Here is a 16,538-nt window from a genome sequence, read left to right as displayed (position 1 = left end):
CAGACACATATACATGTTAGGCAGACTCCACCCCTAACAGATAGCTGTCAATCTTTTTTTTGCCAGACACAGGTACAGCTTTGCTACAGCAAAGCCCACAAAAATAAGTTGAACTCATCAACGTTCCTCTCCACGGAAATCTTTAGTAAAAGGCGAAAGATTTATGCGTGAATGAAGAGAAACCTGAGCTATACGGGGAGTAGGACCAGGCCTCTGAAACACTTCTGGAAGTCTAGAAGACTGGCCTAGGGTGAGGTGGCTTGCGCCGGCCTCGTGCACCTTGATTGCTAAACAGGCAGAGCTGAAGCTATAGGTGTAGGATTTGTTTACATTTAGCAATGGGCTATAGTTTGTATTAAAACCTGTTATGCTCCCTCCTTTCTCACTAAGCACAGATGAAACATTTGCAAATTACATGTTTTTTTTTTTTTTTTTTTTTTTTTTTTTTTAAGTACCATAAGGCACTTTGCTCTTTTTCTTCTGTGGGAGCTATAAAAGATGTCAGGCTGGAGGTGGGGTGCTCAAGTCACCTTACACTGAGCCAGATTACTAGTTCCCAATCACTTATAGAGACAGCCATTACCCACCCACTCAGTCAGTGTTTAAGCCATCCTAGAACTGTCTGTGGGGTTGGAGTGGCTTCCCTTACTTCTTTCTAGCCACTCCTATGGTTCTGGTCTTTGTGGTGGCCCCAAAGAAGGAGCCGATATGAACAATGACTAGCCAGAGATGTGGCTGCCCCTCCCCAAAGAAAAAAAAACCCCAGTCTTTTTCTTTCTTTCTTTCTTTCTTTCTTTCTTTGAACCTTTTCAGAAGGTGCACCGTTCCTGGAGGTACTGCAATACCAGGTCTATGCGTGGAGCGGACGGAGCAAGCCCCTCTTCCAGCTCCCTGCTCTAAAAATCCGTTTAATATAGAGTCCTCGAATGGAGGACGTATCAGATATTAAACTGATAAGAACAGATACTACACTTGATCTTAGCCAAAAGGCCGAGAAGCGATAACCTGTTCTTTCCTCTGGCCTGAAGAACACCCCACAGTAAAGCGGTGACTCCAGAATGGTAGCCAGACTCCACCCCCAACAGATACCTGTCAATCTCTTTTGTCAGACACATATACATGTTAGGCAGACTCCACCCCTAACAGATAGCTGTCAATCTTTTTTTTGCCAGACACAGGTACAGCTTTGCTACAGCAAAGCCCACAAAAATAAGTTGAACTCATCAACGTTCCTCTCCACGGAAATCTTTAGTAAAAGGCGAAAGATTTATGCGTGAATGAAGAGAAACCTGAGCTATACGGGGAGTAGGACCAGGCCTCTGAAACACTTCTGGAAGTCTAGAAGACTGGCCTAGGGTGAGGTGGCTTGCGCCGGCCTCGTGCACCTTGATTGCTAAACAGGCAGAGCTGAAGCTATAGGTGTAGGATTTGTTTACATTTAGCAATGGGCTATAGTTTGTATTAAAACCTGTTATGCTCCCTCCTTTCTCACTAAGCACAGATGAAACATTTGCAAATTACATGTTTTTTTTTTTTTTTTTTTTTTTTTTTTTTTTAAGTACCATAAGGCACTTTGCTCTTTTTCTTCTGTGGGAGCTATAAAAGATGTCAGGCTGGAGGTGGGGTGCTCAAGTCACCTTACACTGAGCCAGATTACTAGTTCCCAATCACTTATAGAGACAGCCATTACCCACCCACTCAGTCAGTGTTTAAGCCATCCTAGAACTGTCTGTGGGGTTGGAGTGGCTTCCCTTACTTCTTTCTAGCCACTCCTATGGTTCTGGTCTTTGTGGTGGCCCCAAAGAAGGAGCCGATATGAACAATGACTAGCCAGAGATGTGGCTGCCCCTCCCCAAAGAAAAAAAAACCCCAGTCTTTTTCTTTCTTTCTTTCTTTCTTTGAACCTTTTCAGAAGGTGCACCGTTCCTGGAGGTACTGCAATACCAGGTCTATGCGTGGAGCGGACGGAGCAAGCCCCTCTTCCAGCTCCCTGCTCTAAAAATCCGTTTAATATAGAGTCCTCGAATGGAGGACGTATCAGATATTAAACTGATAAGAACAGATACTACACTTGATCTTAGCCAAAAGGCCGAGAAGCGATAACCTGTTCTTTCCTCTGGCCTGAAGAACACCCCACAGTAAAGCGGTGACTCCAGAATGGTAGCCAGACTCCACCCCCAACAGATACCTGTCAATCTCTTTTGTCAGACACATATACATGTTAGGCAGACTCCACCCCTAACAGATAGCTGTCAATCTTTTTTTTGCCAGACACAGGTACAGCTTTGCTACAGCAAAGCCCACAAAAATAAGTTGAACTCATCAACGTTCCTCTCCACGGAAATCTTTAGTAAAAGGCGAAAGATTTATGCGTGAATGAAGAGAAACCTGAGCTATACGGGGAGTAGGACCAGGCCTCTGAAACACTTCTGGAAGTCTAGAAGACTGGCCTAGGGTGAGGTGGCTTGCGCCGGCCTCGTGCACCTTGATTGCTAAACAGGCAGAGCTGAAGCTATAGGTGTAGGATTTGTTTACATTTAGCAATGGGCTATAGTTTGTATTAAAACCTGTTATGCTCCCTCCTTTCTCACTAAGCACAGATGAAACATTTGCAAATTACATGTTTTTTTTTTTTTTTTTTTTTTTTTTTTTTTTTTAAGTACCATAAGGCACTTTGCTCTTTTTCTTCTGTGGGAGCTATAAAAGATGTCAGGCTGGAGGTGGGGTGCTCAAGTCACCTTACACTGAGCCAGATTACTAGTTCCCAATCACTTATAGAGACAGCCATTACCCACCCACTCAGTCAGTGTTTAAGCCATCCTAGAACTGTCTGTGGGGTTGGAGTGGCTTCCCTTACTTCTTTCTAGCCACTCCTATGGTTCTGGTCTTTGTGGTGGCCCCAAAGAAGGAGCCGATATGAACAATGACTAGCCAGAGATGTGGCTGCCCCTCCCCAAAGAAAAAAAAACCCCAGTCTTTTTCTTTCTTTCTTTCTTTCTTTGAACCTTTTCAGAAGGTGCACCGTTCCTGGAGGTACTGCAATACCAGGTCTATGCGTGGAGCGGACGGAGCAAGCCCCTCTTCCAGCTCCCTGCTCTAAAAATCCGTTTAATATAGAGTCCTCGAATGGAGGACGTATCAGATATTAAACTGATAAGAACAGATACTACACTTGATCTTAGCCAAAAGGCCGAGAAGCGATAACCTGTTCTTTCCTCTGGCCTGAAGAACACCCCACAGTAAAGCGGTGACTCCAGAATGGTAGCCAGACTCCACCCCCAACAGATACCTGTCAATCTCTTTTGTCAGACACATATACATGTTAGGCAGACTCCACCCCTAACAGATAGCTGTCAATCTTTTTTTTGCCAGACACAGGTACAGCTTTGCTACAGCAAAGCCCACAAAAATAAGTTGAACTCATCAACGTTCCTCTCCACGGAAATCTTTAGTAAAAGGCGAAAGATTTATGCGTGAATGAAGAGAAACCTGAGCTATACGGGGAGTAGGACCAGGCCTCTGAAACACTTCTGGAAGTCTAGAAGACTGGCCTAGGGTGAGGTGGCTTGCGCCGGCCTCGTGCACCTTGATTGCTAAACAGGCAGAGCTGAAGCTATAGGTGTAGGATTTGTTTACATTTAGCAATGGGCTATAGTTTGTATTAAAACCTGTTATGCTCCCTCCTTTCTCACTAAGCACAGATGAAACATTTGCAAATTACATGTTTTTTTTTTTTTTTTTTTTTTTTTTTTTTTTTTAAGTACCATAAGGCACTTTGCTCTTTTTCTTCTGTGGGAGCTATAAAAGATGTCAGGCTGGAGGTGGGGTGCTCAAGTCACCTTACACTGAGCCAGATTACTAGTTCCCAATCACTTATAGAGACAGCCATTACCCACCCACTCAGTCAGTGTTTAAGCCATCCTAGAACTGTCTGTGGGGTTGGAGTGGCTTCCCTTACTTCTTTCTAGCCACTCCTATGGTTCTGGTCTTTGTGGTGGCCCCAAAGAAGGAGCCGATATGAACAATGACTAGCCAGAGATGTGGCTGCCCCTCCCCAAAGAAAAAAAAACCCCAGTCTTTTTCTTTCTTTCTTTCTTTCTTTCTTTCTTTGAACCTTTTCAGAAGGTGCACCGTTCCTGGAGGTACTGCAATACCAGGTCGATGCGTGGAGCGGACGGAGCAAGCCCCTCTTCCAGCTCCCTGCTCTAAAAATCCGTTTAATATAGAGTCCTCGAATGGAGGACGTATCAGATATTAAACTGATAAGAACAGATACTACACTTGATCTTAGCCAAAAGGCCGAGAAGCGATAACCTGTTCTTTCCTCTGGCCTGAAGAACACCCCACAGTAAAGTGGTGACTCCAGAATGGTAGCCAGACTCCACCCCCAACAGATACCTGTCAATCTCTTTTGTCAGACACATATACATGTTAGGCAGACTCCACCCCTAACAGATAGCTGTCAATCTTTTTTTTGCCAGACACAGGTACAGCTTTGCTACAGCAAAGCCCACAAAAATAAGTTGAACTCATCAACGTTCCTCTCCACGGAAATCTTTAGTAAAAGGCGAAAGATTTATGCGTGAATGAAGAGAAACCTGAGCTATACGGGGAGTAGGACCAGGCCTCTGAAACACTTCTGGAAGTCTAGAAGACTGGCCTAGGGTGAGGTGGCTTGCGCCGGCCTCGTGCACCTTGATTGCTAAACAGGCAGAGCTGAAGCTATAGGTGTAGGATTTGTTTACATTTAGCAATGGGCTATAGTTTGTATTAAAACCTGTTATGCTCCCTCCTTTCTCACTAAGCACAGATGAAACATTTGCAAATTACATGTTTTTTTTTTTTTTTTTTTTTTTTTTTTTTTTTTAAGTACCATAAGGCACTTTGCTCTTTTTCTTCTGTGGGAGCTATAAAAGATGTCAGGCTGGAGGTGGGGTGCTCAAGTCACCTTACACTGAGCCAGATTACTAGTTCCCAATCACTTATAGAGACAGCCATTACCCACCCACTCAGTCAGTGTTTAAGCCATCCTAGAACTGTCTGTGGGGTTGGAGTGGCTTCCCTTACTTCTTTCTAGCCACTCCTATGGTTCTGGTCTTTGTGGTGGCCCCAAAGAAGGAGCCGATATGAACAATGACTAGCCAGAGATGTGGCTGCCCCTCCCCAAAGAAAAAAAAACCCCAGTCTTTTTCTTTCTTTCTTTCTTTCTTTCTTTCTTTGAACCTTTTCAGAAGGTGCACCGTTCCTGGAGGTACTGCAATACCAGGTCGATGCGTGGAGCGGACGGAGCAAGCCCCTCTTCCAGCTCCCTGCTCTAAAAATCCGTTTAATATAGAGTCCTCGAATGGAGGACGTATCAGATATTAAACTGATAAGAACAGATACTACACTTGATCTTAGCCAAAAGGCCGAGAAGCGATAACCTGTTCTTTCCTCTGGCCTGAAGAACACCCCACAGTAAAGCGGTGACTCCAGAATGGTAGCCAGACTCCACCCCCAACAGATACCTGTCAATCTCTTTTGTCAGACACATATACATGTTAGGCAGACTCCACCCCTAACAGATAGCTGTCAATCTTTTTTTTGCCAGACACAGGTACAGCTTTGCTACAGCAAAGCCCACAAAAATAAGTTGAACTCATCAACGTTCCTCTCCACGGAAATCTTTAGTAAAAGGCGAAAGATTTATGCGTGAATGAAGAGAAACCTGAGCTATACGGGGAGTAGGACCAGGCCTCTGAAACACTTCTGGAAGTCTAGAAGACTGGCCTAGGGTGAGGTGGCTTGCGCCGGCCTCGTGCACCTTGATTGCTAAACAGGCAGAGCTGAAGCTATAGGTGTAGGATTTGTTTACATTTAGCAATGGGCTATAGTTTGTATTAAAACCTGTTATGCTCCCTCCTTTCTCACTAAGCACAGATGAAACATTTGCAAATTACATGTTTTTTTTTTTTTTTTTTTTTTTTTTTTTTTTTTAAGTACCATAAGGCACTTTGCTCTTTTTCTTCTGTGGGAGCTATAAAAGATGTCAGGCTGGAGGTGGGGTGCTCAAGTCACCTTACACTGAGCCAGATTACTAGTTCCCAATCACTTATAGAGACAGCCATTACCCACCCACTCAGTCAGTGTTTAAGCCATCCTAGAACTGTCTGTGGGGTTGGAGTGGCTTCCCTTACTTCTTTCTAGCCACTCCTATGGTTCTGGTCTTTGTGGTGGCCCCAAAGAAGGAGCCGATATGAACAATGACTAGCCAGAGATGTGGCTGCCCCTCCCCAAAGAAAAAAAAACCCCAGTCTTTTTCTTTCTTTCTTTCTTTCTTTCTTTCTTTGAACCTTTTCAGAAGGTGCACCGTTCCTGGAGGTACTGCAATACCAGGTCGATGCGTGGAGCGGACGGAGCAAGCCCCTCTTCCAGCTCCCTGCTCTAAAAATCCGTTTAATATAGAGTCCTCGAATGGAGGACGTATCAGATATTAAACTGATAAGAACAGATACTACACTTGATCTTAGCCAAAAGGCCGAGAAGCGATAACCTGTTCTTTCCTCTGGCCTGAAGAACACCCCACAGTAAAGCGGTGACTCCAGAATGGTAGCCAGACTCCACCCCCAACAGATACCTGTCAATCTCTTTTGTCAGACACATATACATGTTAGGCAGACTCCACCCCTAACAGATAGCTGTCAATCTTTTTTTTGCCAGACACAGGTACAGCTTTGCTACAGCAAAGCCCACAAAAATAAGTTGAACTCATCAACGTTCCTCTCCACGGAAATCTTTAGTAAAAGGCGAAAGATTTATGCGTGAATGAAGAGAAACCTGAGCTATACGGGGAGTAGGACCAGGCCTCCGAAACACTTCTGGAAGTCTAGAAGACTGGCCTAGGGTGAGGTGGCTTGCGCCGGCCTCGTGCACCTTGATTGCTAAACAGGCAGAGCTGAAGCTATAGGTGTAGGATTTGTTTACATTTAGCAATGGGCTATAGTTTGTATTAAAACCTGTTATGCTCCCTCCTTTCTCACTAAGCACAGATGAAACATTTGCAAATTACATGTTTTTTTTTTTTTTTTTTTTTTTTTTTTTTTTTTTAAGTACCATAAGGCACTTTGCTCTTTTTCTTCTGTGGGAGCTATAAAAGATGTCAGGCTGGAGGTGGGGTGCTCAAGTCACCTTACACTGAGCCAGATTACTAGTTCCCAATCACTTATAGAGACAGCCATTACCCACCCACTCAGTCAGTGTTTAAGCCATCCTAGAACTGTCTGTGGGGTTGGAGTGGCTTCCCTTACTTCTTTCTAGCCACTCCTATGGTTCTGGTCTTTGTGGTGGCCCCAAAGAAGGAGCCGATATGAACAATGACTAGCCAGAGATGTGGCTGCCCCTCCCCAAAGAAAAAAAAACCCCAGTCTTTTTCTTTCTTTCTTTCTTTCTTTCTTTCTTTGAACCTTTTCAGAAGGTGCACCGTTCCTGGAGGTACTGCAATACCAGGTCGATGCGTGGAGCGGACGGAGCAAGCCCCTCTTCCAGCTCCCTGCTCTAAAAATCCGTTTAATATAGAGTCCTCGAATGGAGGACGTATCAGATATTAAACTGATAAGAACAGATACTACACTTGATCTTAGCCAAAAGGCCGAGAAGCGATAACCTGTTCTTTCCTCTGGCCTGAAGAACACCCCACAGTAAAGCGGTGACTCCAGAATGGTAGCCAGACTCCACCCCCAACAGATACCTGTCAATCTCTTTTGTCAGACACATATACATGTTAGGCAGACTCCACCCCTAACAGATAGCTGTCAATCTTTTTTTTGCCAGACACAGGTACAGCTTTGCTACAGCAAAGCCCACAAAAATAAGTTGAACTCATCAACGTTCCTCTCCACGGAAATCTTTAGTAAAAGGCGAAAGATTTATGCGTGAATGAAGAGAAACCTGAGCTATACGGGGAGTAGGACCAGGCCTCTGAAACACTTCTGGAAGTCTAGAAGACTGGCCTAGGGTGAGGTGGCTTGCGCCGGCCTCGTGCACCTTGATTGCTAAACAGGCAGAGCTGAAGCTATAGGTGTAGGATTTGTTTACATTTAGCAATGGGCTATAGTTTGTATTAAAACCTGTTATGCTCCCTCCTTTCTCACTAAGCACAGATGAAACATTTGCAAATTACATGTTTTTTTTTTTTTTTTTTTTTTTTTTTTTTTTTTAAGTACCATAAGGCACTTTGCTCTTTTTCTTCTGTGGGAGCTATAAAAGATGTCAGGCTGGAGGTGGGGTGCTCAAGTCACCTTACACTGAGCCAGATTACTAGTTCCCAATCACTTATAGAGACAGCCATTACCCACCCACTCAGTCAGTGTTTAAGCCATCCTAGAACTGTCTGTGGGGTTGGAGTGGCTTCCCTTACTTCTTTCTAGCCACTCCTATGGTTCTGGTCTTTGTGGTGGCCCCAAAGAAGGAGCCGATATGAACAATGACTAGCCAGAGATGTGGCTGCCCCTCCCCAAAGAAAAAAAAACCCCAGTCTTTTTCTTTCTTTCTTTCTTTCTTTCTTTCTTTGAACCTTTTCAGAAGGTGCACCGTTCCTGGAGGTACTGCAATACCAGGTCGATGCGTGGAGCGGACGGAGCAAGCCCCTCTTCCAGCTCCCTGCTCTAAAAATCCGTTTAATATAGAGTCCTCGAATGGAGGACGTATCAGATATTAAACTGATAAGAACAGATACTACACTTGATCTTAGCCAAAAGGCCGAGAAGCGATAACCTGTTCTTTCCTCTGGCCTGAAGAACACCCCACAGTAAAGCGGTGACTCCAGAATGGTAGCCAGACTCCACCCCCAACAGATACCTGTCAATCTCTTTTGTCAGACACATATACATGTTAGGCAGACTCCACCCCTAACAGATAGCTGTCAATCTTTTTTTTGCCAGACACAGGTACAGCTTTGCTACAGCAAAGCCCACAAAAATAAGTTGAACTCATCAACGTTCCTCTCCACGGAAATCTTTAGTAAAAGGCGAAAGATTTATGCGTGAATGAAGAGAAACCTGAGCTATACGGGGAGTAGGACCAGGCCTCTGAAACACTTCTGGAAGTCTAGAAGACTGGCCTAGGGTGAGGTGGCTTGCGCCGGCCTCGTGCACCTTGATTGCTAAACAGGCAGAGCTGAAGCTATAGGTGTAGGATTTGTTTACATTTAGCAATGGGCTATAGTTTGTATTAAAACCTGTTATGCTCCCTCCTTTCTCACTAAGCACAGATGAAACATTTGCAAATTACATGTTTTTTTTTTTTTTTTTTTTTTTTTTTTTTTTTTTAAGTACCATAAGGCACTTTGCTCTTTTTCTTCTGTGGGAGCTATAAAAGATGTCAGGCTGGAGGTGGGGTGCTCAAGTCACCTTACACTGAGCCAGATTACTAGTTCCCAATCACTTATAGAGACAGCCATTACCCACCCACTCAGTCAGTGTTTAAGCCATCCTAGAACTGTCTGTGGGGTTGGAGTGGCTTCCCTTACTTCTTTCTAGCCACTCCTATGGTTCTGGTCTTTGTGGTGGCCCCAAAGAAGGAGCCGATATGAACAATGACTAGCCAGAGATGTGGCTGCCCCTCCCCAAAGAAAAAAAAACCCCAGTCTTTTTCTTTCTTTCTTTCTTTCTTTCTTTCTTTGAACCTTTTCAGAAGGTGCACCGTTCCTGGAGGTACTGCAATACCAGGTCGATGCGTGGAGCGGACGGAGCAAGCCCCTCTTCCAGCTCCCTGCTCTAAAAATCCGTTTAATATAGAGTCCTCGAATGGAGGACGTATCAGATATTAAACTGATAAGAACAGATACTACACTTGATCTTAGCCAAAAGGCCGAGAAGCGATAACCTGTTCTTTCCTCTGGCCTGAAGAACACCCCACAGTAAAGCGGTGACTCCAGAATGGTAGCCAGACTCCACCCCCAACAGATACCTGTCAATCTCTTTTGTCAGACACATATACATGTTAGGCAGACTCCACCCCTAACAGATAGCTGTCAATCTTTTTTTTGCCAGACACAGGTACAGCTTTGCTACAGCAAAGCCCACAAAAATAAGTTGAACTCATCAACGTTCCTCTCCACGGAAATCTTTAGTAAAAGGCGAAAGATTTATGCGTGAATGAAGAGAAACCTGAGCTATACGGGGAGTAGGACCAGGCCTCTGAAACACTTCTGGAAGTCTAGAAGACTGGCCTAGGGTGAGGTGGCTTGCGCCGGCCTCGTGCACCTTGATTGCTAAACAGGCAGAGCTGAAGCTATAGGTGTAGGATTTGTTTACATTTAGCAATGGGCTATAGTTTGTATTAAAACCTGTTATGCTCCCTCCTTTCTCACTAAGCACAGATGAAACATTTGCAAATTACATGTTTTTTTTTTTTTTTTTTTTTTTTTTTTTTTTTTTAAGTACCATAAGGCACTTTGCTCTTTTTCTTCTGTGGGAGCTATAAAAGATGTCAGGCTGGAGGTGGGGTGCTCAAGTCACCTTACACTGAGCCAGATTACTAGTTCCCAATCACTTATAGAGACAGCCATTACCCACCCACTCAGTCAGTGTTTAAGCCATCCTAGAACTGTCTGTGGGGTTGGAGTGGCTTCCCTTACTTCTTTCTAGCCACTCCTATGGTTCTGGTCTTTGTGGTGGCCCCAAAGAAGGAGCCGATATGAACAATGACTAGCCAGAGATGTGGCTGCCCCTCCCCAAAGAAAAAAAAACCCCAGTCTTTTTCTTTCTTTCTTTCTTTCTTTCTTTCTTTGAACCTTTTCAGAAGGTGCACCGTTCCTGGAGGTACTGCAATACCAGGTCGATGCGTGGAGCGGACGGAGCAAGCCCCTCTTCCAGCTCCCTGCTCTAAAAATCCGTTTAATATAGAGTCCTCGAATGGAGGACGTATCAGATATTAAACTGATAAGAACAGATACTACACTTGATCTTAGCCAAAAGGCCGAGAAGCGATAACCTGTTCTTTCCTCTGGCCTGAAGAACACCCCACAGTAAAGCGGTGACTCCAGAATGGTAGCCAGACTCCACCCCCAACAGATACCTGTCAATCTCTTTTGTCAGACACATATACATGTTAGGCAGACTCCACCCCTAACAGATAGCTGTCAATCTTTTTTTTGCCAGACACAGGTACAGCTTTGCTACAGCAAAGCCCACAAAAATAAGTTGAACTCATCAACGTTCCTCTCCACGGAAATCTTTAGTAAAAGGCGAAAGATTTATGCGTGAATGAAGAGAAACCTGAGCTATACGGGGAGTAGGACCAGGCCTCTGAAACACTTCTGGAAGTCTAGAAGACTGGCCTAGGGTGAGGTGGCTTGCGCCGGCCTCGTGCACCTTGATTGCTAAACAGGCAGAGCTGAAGCTATAGGTGTAGGATTTGTTTACATTTAGCAATGGGCTATAGTTTGTATTAAAACCTGTTATGCTCCCTCCTTTCTCACTAAGCACAGATGAAACATTTGCAAATTACATGTTTTTTTTTTTTTTTTTTTTTTTTTTTTTTTTTTAAGTACCATAAGGCACTTTGCTCTTTTTCTTCTGTGGGAGCTATAAAAGATGTCAGGCTGGAGGTGGGGTGCTCAAGTCACCTTACACTGAGCCAGATTACTAGTTCCCAATCACTTATAGAGACAGCCATTACCCACCCACTCAGTCAGTGTTTAAGCCATCCTAGAACTGTCTGTGGGGTTGGAGTGGCTTCCCTTACTTCTTTCTAGCCACTCCTATGGTTCTGGTCTTTGTGGTGGCCCCAAAGAAGGAGCCGATATGAACAATGACTAGCCAGAGATGTGGCTGCCCCTCCCCAAAGAAAAAAAAACCCCAGTCTTTTTCTTTCTTTCTTTCTTTCTTTCTTTCTTTGAACCTTTTCAGAAGGTGCACCGTTCCTGGAGGTACTGCAATACCAGGTCGATGCGTGGAGCGGACGGAGCAAGCCCCTCTTCCAGCTCCCTGCTCTAAAAATCCGTTTAATATAGAGTCCTCGAATGGAGGACGTATCAGATATTAAACTGATAAGAACAGATACTACACTTGATCTTAGCCAAAAGGCCGAGAAGCGATAACCTGTTCTTTCCTCTGGCCTGAAGAACACCCCACAGTAAAGCGGTGACTCCAGAATGGTAGCCAGACTCCACCCCCAACAGATACCTGTCAATCTCTTTTGTCAGACACATATACATGTTAGGCAGACTCCACCCCTAACAGATAGCTGTCAATCTTTTTTTTGCCAGACACAGGTACAGCTTTGCTACAGCAAAGCCCACAAAAATAAGTTGAACTCATCAACGTTCCTCTCCACGGAAATCTTTAGTAAAAGGCGAAAGATTTATGCGTGAATGAAGAGAAACCTGAGCTATACGGGGAGTAGGACCAGGCCTCTGAAACACTTCTGGAAGTCTAGAAGACTGGCCTAGGGTGAGGTGGCTTGCGCCGGCCTCGTGCACCTTGATTGCTAAACAGGCAGAGCTGAAGCTATAGGTGTAGGATTTGTTTACATTTAGCAATGGGCTATAGTTTGTATTAAAACCTGTTATGCTCCCTCCTTTCTCACTAAGCACAGATGAAACATTTGCAAATTACATGTTTTTTTTTTTTTTTTTTTTTTTTTTTTTTTTTTAAGTACCATAAGGCACTTTGCTCTTTTTCTTCTGTGGGAGCTATAAAAGATGTCAGGCTGGAGGTGGGGTGCTCAAGTCACCTTACACTGAGCCAGATTACTAGTTCCCAATCACTTATAGAGACAGCCATTACCCACCCACTCAGTCAGTGTTTAAGCCATCCTAGAACTGTCTGTGGGGTTGGAGTGGCTTCCCTTACTTCTTTCTAGCCACTCCTATGGTTCTGGTCTTTGTGGTGGCCCCAAAGAAGGAGCCGATATGAACAATGACTAGCCAGAGATGTGGCTGCCCCTCCCCAAAGAAAAAAAAACCCCAGTCTTTTTCTTTCTTTCTTTCTTTCTTTCTTTCTTTGAACCTTTTCAGAAGGTGCACCGTTCCTGGAGGTACTGCAATACCAGGTCTATGCGTGGAGCGGACGGAGCAAGCCCCTCTTCCAGCTCCCTGCTCTAAAAATCCGTTTAATATAGAGTCCTCGAATGGAGGACGTATCAGATATTAAACTGATAAGAACAGATACTACACTTGATCTTAGCCAAAAGGCCGAGAAGCGATAACCTGTTCTTTCCTCTGGCCTGAAGAACACCCCACAGTAAAGCGGTGACTCCAGAATGGTAGCCAGACTCCACCCCCAACAGATACCTGTCAATCTCTTTTGTCAGACACATATACATGTTAGGCAGACTCCACCCCTAACAGATAGCTGTCAATCTTTTTTTTGCCAGACACAGGTACAGCTTTGCTACAGCAAAGCCCACAAAAATAAGTTGAACTCATCAACGTTCCTCTCCACGGAAATCTTTAGTAAAAGGCGAAAGATTTATGCGTGAATGAAGAGAAACCTGAGCTATACGGGGAGTAGGACCAGGCCTCTGAAACACTTCTGGAAGTCTAGAAGACTGGCCTAGGGTGAGGTGGCTTGCGCCGGCCTCGTGCACCTTGATTGCTAAACAGGCAGAGCTGAAGCTATAGGTGTAGGATTTGTTTACATTTAGCAATGGGCTATAGTTTGTATTAAAACCTGTTATGCTCCCTCCTTTCTCACTAAGCACAGATGAAACATTTGCAAATTACATGTTTTTTTTTTTTTTTTTTTTTTTTTTTTTTTTTTAAGTACCATAAGGCACTTTGCTCTTTTTCTTCTGTGGGAGCTATAAAAGATGTCAGGCTGGAGGTGGGGTGCTCAAGTCACCTTACACTGAGCCAGATTACTAGTTCCCAATCACTTATAGAGACAGCCATTACCCACCCACTCAGTCAGTGTTTAAGCCATCCTAGAACTGTCTGTGGGGTTGGAGTGGCTTCCCTTACTTCTTTCTAGCCACTCCTATGGTTCTGGTCTTTGTGGTGGCCCCAAAGAAGGAGCCGATATGAACAATGACTAGCCAGAGATGTGGCTGCCCCTCCCCAAAGAAAAAAAAACCCCAGTCTTTTTCTTTCTTTCTTTCTTTCTTTCTTTCTTTGAACCTTTTCAGAAGGTGCACCGTTCCTGGAGGTACTGCAATACCAGGTCTATGCGTGGAGCGGACGGAGCAAGCCCCTCTTCCAGCTCCCTGCTCTAAAAATCCGTTTAATATAGAGTCCTCGAATGGAGGACGTATCAGATATTAAACTGATAAGAACAGATACTACACTTGATCTTAGCCAAAAGGCCGAGAAGCGATAACCTGTTCTTTCCTCTGGCCTGAAGAACACCCCACAGTAAAGCGGTGACTCCAGAATGGTAGCCAGACTCCACCCCCAACAGATACCTGTCAATCTCTTTTGTCAGACACATATACATGTTAGGCAGACTCCACCCCTAACAGATAGCTGTCAATCTTTTTTTTGCCAGACACAGGTACAGCTTTGCTACAGCAAAGCCCACAAAAATAAGTTGAACTCATCAACGTTCCTCTCCACGGAAATCTTTAGTAAAAGGCGAAAGATTTATGCGTGAATGAAGAGAAACCTGAGCTATACGGGGAGTAGGACCAGGCCTCCGAAACACTTCTGGAAGTCTAGAAGACTGGCCTAGGGTGAGGTGGCTTGCGCCGGCCTCGTGCACCTTGATTGCTAAACAGGCAGAGCTGAAGCTATAGGTGTAGGATTTGTTTACATTTAGCAATGGGCTATAGTTTGTATTAAAACCTGTTATGCTCCCTCCTTTCTCACTAAGCACAGATGAAACATTTGCAAATTACATGTTTTTTTTTTTTTTTTTTTTTTTTTTTTTTTTTAAGTACCATAAGGCACTTTGCTCTTTTTCTTCTGTGGGAGCTATAAAAGATGTCAGGCTGGAGGTGGGGTGCTCAAGTCACCTTACACTGAGCCAGATTACTAGTTCCCAATCACTTATAGAGACAGCCATTACCCACCCACTCAGTCAGTGTTTAAGCCATCCTAGAACTGTCTGTGGGGTTGGAGTGGCTTCCCTTACTTCTTTCTAGCCACTCCTATGGTTCTGGTCTTTGTGGTGGCCCCAAAGAAGGAGCCGATATGAACAATGACTAGCCAGAGATGTGGCTGCCCCTCCCCAAAGAAAAAAAAACCCCAGTCTTTTTCTTTCTTTCTTTCTTTCTTTCTTTCTTTGAACCTTTCAGAAGGTGCACCGTTCCTGGAGGTACTGCAATACCAGGTCGATGCGTGGAGCGGACGGAGCAAGCCCCTCTTCCAGCTCCCTGCTCTAAAAATCCGTTTAATATAGAGTCCTCGAATGGAGGACGTATCAGATATTAAACTGATAAGAACAGATACTACACTTGATCTTAGCCAAAAGGCCGAGAAGCGATAACCTGTTCTTTCCTCTGGCCTGAAGAACACCCCACAGTAAAGCGGTGACTCCAGAATGGTAGCCAGACTCCACCCCCAACAGATACCTGTCAATCTCTTTTGTCAGACACATATACATGTTAGGCAGACTCCACCCCTAACAGATAGCTGTCAATCTTTTTTTTGCCAGACACAGGTACAGCTTTGCTACAGCAAAGCCCACAAAAATAAGTTGAACTCATCAACGTTCCTCTCCACGGAAATCTTTAGTAAAAGGCGAAAGATTTATGCGTGAATGAAGAGAAACCTGAGCTATACGGGGAGTAGGACCAGGCCTCCGAAACACTTCTGGAAGTCTAGAAGACTGGCCTAGGGTGAGGTGGCTTGCGCCGGCCTCGTGCACCTTGATTGCTAAACAGGCAGAGCTGAAGCTATAGGTGTAGGATTTGTTTACATTTAGCAATGGGCTATAGTTTGTATTAAAACCTGTTATGCTCCCTCCTTTCTCACTAAGCACAGATGAAACATTTGCAAATTACATGTTTTTTTTTTTTTTTTTTTTTTTTTTTTTTTTTTAAGTACCATAAGGCACTTTGCTCTTTTTCTTCTGTGGGAGCTATAAAAGATGTCAGGCTGGAGGTGGGGTGCTCAAGTCACCTTACACTGAGCCAGATTACTAGTTCCCAATCACTTATAGAGACAGCCATTACCCACCCACTCAGTCAGTGTTTAAGCCATCCTAGAACTGTCTGTGGGGTTGGAGTGGCTTCCCTTACTTCTTTCTAGCCACTCCTATGGTTCTGGTCTTTGTGGTGGCCCCAAAGAAGGAGCCGATATGAACAATGACTAGCCAGAGATGTGGCTGCCCCTCCCCAAAGAAAAAAAAACCCCAGTCTTTTTCTTTCTTTCTTTCTTTCTTTCTTTCTTTGAACCTTTTCAGAAGGTGCACCGTTCCTGGAGGTACTGCAATACCAGGTCGATGCGTGGAGCGGACGGAGCAAGCCCCTCTTCCAGCTCCCTGCTCTAAAAATCCGTTTAATATAGAGTCCTCGAATGGAGGACGTATCAGATATTAAACTGATAAGAACAGATACTACACTTGATCTTAGCCAAAAGGCCGAGAAGCGATAACCTGTTCTTTCCTCTGGCCTGAAGA

General features: G+C 44.4%; 30 non-coding genes across 30 annotated transcripts; all 30 read right to left on the bottom strand.

Annotated features, from left to right (window-relative positions):
- Positions 1–76: 76 nt before the first annotated feature.
- Positions 77–191, bottom strand: LOC128321489 (U5 spliceosomal RNA). The gene has a single exon (XR_008305084.1). It is a non-coding gene; the product is annotated as a U5 spliceosomal RNA (small nuclear RNA).
- Positions 192–811: 620 nt separating this feature from the next.
- On the bottom strand, positions 812–1,002 carry LOC128321350 (U2 spliceosomal RNA). Its single transcript, XR_008304951.1, has one exon. It is a non-coding gene; the product is annotated as a U2 spliceosomal RNA (small nuclear RNA).
- A 180-nt stretch (positions 1,003–1,182) lies between these two features.
- Positions 1,183–1,297, bottom strand: LOC128321488 (U5 spliceosomal RNA). The gene has a single exon (XR_008305083.1). It is a non-coding gene; the product is annotated as a U5 spliceosomal RNA (small nuclear RNA).
- Positions 1,298–1,910: 613 nt separating this feature from the next.
- On the bottom strand, positions 1,911–2,101 carry LOC128321349 (U2 spliceosomal RNA). Its single transcript, XR_008304950.1, has one exon. It is a non-coding gene; the product is annotated as a U2 spliceosomal RNA (small nuclear RNA).
- Positions 2,102–2,281: 180 nt separating this feature from the next.
- Positions 2,282–2,396, bottom strand: LOC128321487 (U5 spliceosomal RNA). The gene has a single exon (XR_008305082.1). It is a non-coding gene; the product is annotated as a U5 spliceosomal RNA (small nuclear RNA).
- A 615-nt stretch (positions 2,397–3,011) lies between these two features.
- LOC128321348 (U2 spliceosomal RNA) lies at positions 3,012–3,202 on the bottom strand. Its single transcript, XR_008304949.1, has one exon. It is a non-coding gene; the product is annotated as a U2 spliceosomal RNA (small nuclear RNA).
- Positions 3,203–3,382: 180 nt separating this feature from the next.
- LOC128321484 (U5 spliceosomal RNA) lies at positions 3,383–3,497 on the bottom strand. The gene has a single exon (XR_008305079.1). It is a non-coding gene; the product is annotated as a U5 spliceosomal RNA (small nuclear RNA).
- Positions 3,498–4,120: 623 nt separating this feature from the next.
- Positions 4,121–4,311, bottom strand: LOC128321278 (U2 spliceosomal RNA). Its single transcript, XR_008304879.1, has one exon. It is a non-coding gene; the product is annotated as a U2 spliceosomal RNA (small nuclear RNA).
- Positions 4,312–4,491: 180 nt separating this feature from the next.
- LOC128321483 (U5 spliceosomal RNA) lies at positions 4,492–4,606 on the bottom strand. The gene has a single exon (XR_008305078.1). It is a non-coding gene; the product is annotated as a U5 spliceosomal RNA (small nuclear RNA).
- Positions 4,607–5,229: 623 nt separating this feature from the next.
- On the bottom strand, positions 5,230–5,420 carry LOC128321277 (U2 spliceosomal RNA). Its single transcript, XR_008304878.1, has one exon. It is a non-coding gene; the product is annotated as a U2 spliceosomal RNA (small nuclear RNA).
- Positions 5,421–5,600: 180 nt separating this feature from the next.
- On the bottom strand, positions 5,601–5,715 carry LOC128321482 (U5 spliceosomal RNA). Its single transcript, XR_008305077.1, has one exon. It is a non-coding gene; the product is annotated as a U5 spliceosomal RNA (small nuclear RNA).
- A 623-nt stretch (positions 5,716–6,338) lies between these two features.
- On the bottom strand, positions 6,339–6,529 carry LOC128321276 (U2 spliceosomal RNA). Its single transcript, XR_008304877.1, has one exon. It is a non-coding gene; the product is annotated as a U2 spliceosomal RNA (small nuclear RNA).
- A 180-nt stretch (positions 6,530–6,709) lies between these two features.
- Positions 6,710–6,824, bottom strand: LOC128321481 (U5 spliceosomal RNA). Its single transcript, XR_008305076.1, has one exon. It is a non-coding gene; the product is annotated as a U5 spliceosomal RNA (small nuclear RNA).
- A 624-nt stretch (positions 6,825–7,448) lies between these two features.
- On the bottom strand, positions 7,449–7,639 carry LOC128321275 (U2 spliceosomal RNA). Its single transcript, XR_008304876.1, has one exon. It is a non-coding gene; the product is annotated as a U2 spliceosomal RNA (small nuclear RNA).
- A 180-nt stretch (positions 7,640–7,819) lies between these two features.
- Positions 7,820–7,934, bottom strand: LOC128321479 (U5 spliceosomal RNA). The gene has a single exon (XR_008305075.1). It is a non-coding gene; the product is annotated as a U5 spliceosomal RNA (small nuclear RNA).
- A 623-nt stretch (positions 7,935–8,557) lies between these two features.
- LOC128321274 (U2 spliceosomal RNA) lies at positions 8,558–8,748 on the bottom strand. Its single transcript, XR_008304875.1, has one exon. It is a non-coding gene; the product is annotated as a U2 spliceosomal RNA (small nuclear RNA).
- Positions 8,749–8,928: 180 nt separating this feature from the next.
- LOC128321478 (U5 spliceosomal RNA) lies at positions 8,929–9,043 on the bottom strand. Its single transcript, XR_008305074.1, has one exon. It is a non-coding gene; the product is annotated as a U5 spliceosomal RNA (small nuclear RNA).
- A 624-nt stretch (positions 9,044–9,667) lies between these two features.
- On the bottom strand, positions 9,668–9,858 carry LOC128321272 (U2 spliceosomal RNA). The gene has a single exon (XR_008304874.1). It is a non-coding gene; the product is annotated as a U2 spliceosomal RNA (small nuclear RNA).
- Positions 9,859–10,038: 180 nt separating this feature from the next.
- On the bottom strand, positions 10,039–10,153 carry LOC128321477 (U5 spliceosomal RNA). Its single transcript, XR_008305073.1, has one exon. It is a non-coding gene; the product is annotated as a U5 spliceosomal RNA (small nuclear RNA).
- A 624-nt stretch (positions 10,154–10,777) lies between these two features.
- LOC128321271 (U2 spliceosomal RNA) lies at positions 10,778–10,968 on the bottom strand. The gene has a single exon (XR_008304873.1). It is a non-coding gene; the product is annotated as a U2 spliceosomal RNA (small nuclear RNA).
- A 180-nt stretch (positions 10,969–11,148) lies between these two features.
- On the bottom strand, positions 11,149–11,263 carry LOC128321476 (U5 spliceosomal RNA). Its single transcript, XR_008305072.1, has one exon. It is a non-coding gene; the product is annotated as a U5 spliceosomal RNA (small nuclear RNA).
- A 623-nt stretch (positions 11,264–11,886) lies between these two features.
- On the bottom strand, positions 11,887–12,077 carry LOC128321270 (U2 spliceosomal RNA). Its single transcript, XR_008304872.1, has one exon. It is a non-coding gene; the product is annotated as a U2 spliceosomal RNA (small nuclear RNA).
- A 180-nt stretch (positions 12,078–12,257) lies between these two features.
- On the bottom strand, positions 12,258–12,372 carry LOC128321475 (U5 spliceosomal RNA). The gene has a single exon (XR_008305071.1). It is a non-coding gene; the product is annotated as a U5 spliceosomal RNA (small nuclear RNA).
- Positions 12,373–12,995: 623 nt separating this feature from the next.
- On the bottom strand, positions 12,996–13,186 carry LOC128321347 (U2 spliceosomal RNA). The gene has a single exon (XR_008304948.1). It is a non-coding gene; the product is annotated as a U2 spliceosomal RNA (small nuclear RNA).
- A 180-nt stretch (positions 13,187–13,366) lies between these two features.
- LOC128321474 (U5 spliceosomal RNA) lies at positions 13,367–13,481 on the bottom strand. Its single transcript, XR_008305069.1, has one exon. It is a non-coding gene; the product is annotated as a U5 spliceosomal RNA (small nuclear RNA).
- Positions 13,482–14,104: 623 nt separating this feature from the next.
- LOC128321346 (U2 spliceosomal RNA) lies at positions 14,105–14,295 on the bottom strand. Its single transcript, XR_008304947.1, has one exon. It is a non-coding gene; the product is annotated as a U2 spliceosomal RNA (small nuclear RNA).
- A 180-nt stretch (positions 14,296–14,475) lies between these two features.
- Positions 14,476–14,590, bottom strand: LOC128321472 (U5 spliceosomal RNA). Its single transcript, XR_008305067.1, has one exon. It is a non-coding gene; the product is annotated as a U5 spliceosomal RNA (small nuclear RNA).
- A 621-nt stretch (positions 14,591–15,211) lies between these two features.
- Positions 15,212–15,402, bottom strand: LOC128321269 (U2 spliceosomal RNA). Its single transcript, XR_008304871.1, has one exon. It is a non-coding gene; the product is annotated as a U2 spliceosomal RNA (small nuclear RNA).
- A 180-nt stretch (positions 15,403–15,582) lies between these two features.
- LOC128321471 (U5 spliceosomal RNA) lies at positions 15,583–15,697 on the bottom strand. Its single transcript, XR_008305066.1, has one exon. It is a non-coding gene; the product is annotated as a U5 spliceosomal RNA (small nuclear RNA).
- A 623-nt stretch (positions 15,698–16,320) lies between these two features.
- On the bottom strand, positions 16,321–16,511 carry LOC128321267 (U2 spliceosomal RNA). Its single transcript, XR_008304868.1, has one exon. It is a non-coding gene; the product is annotated as a U2 spliceosomal RNA (small nuclear RNA).
- Between the last annotated feature and the right edge of the window lie 27 nt (positions 16,512–16,538).

This window comes from Pangasianodon hypophthalmus, chromosome 18 (assembly GCF_027358585.1).
Source record: "Pangasianodon hypophthalmus isolate fPanHyp1 chromosome 18, fPanHyp1.pri, whole genome shotgun sequence".
In the NCBI taxonomy this organism is placed as follows: Eukaryota; Metazoa; Chordata; class Actinopteri; order Siluriformes; family Pangasiidae; genus Pangasianodon; species Pangasianodon hypophthalmus.
This window is presented reverse-complemented; position numbering and strand designations above follow the sequence as displayed.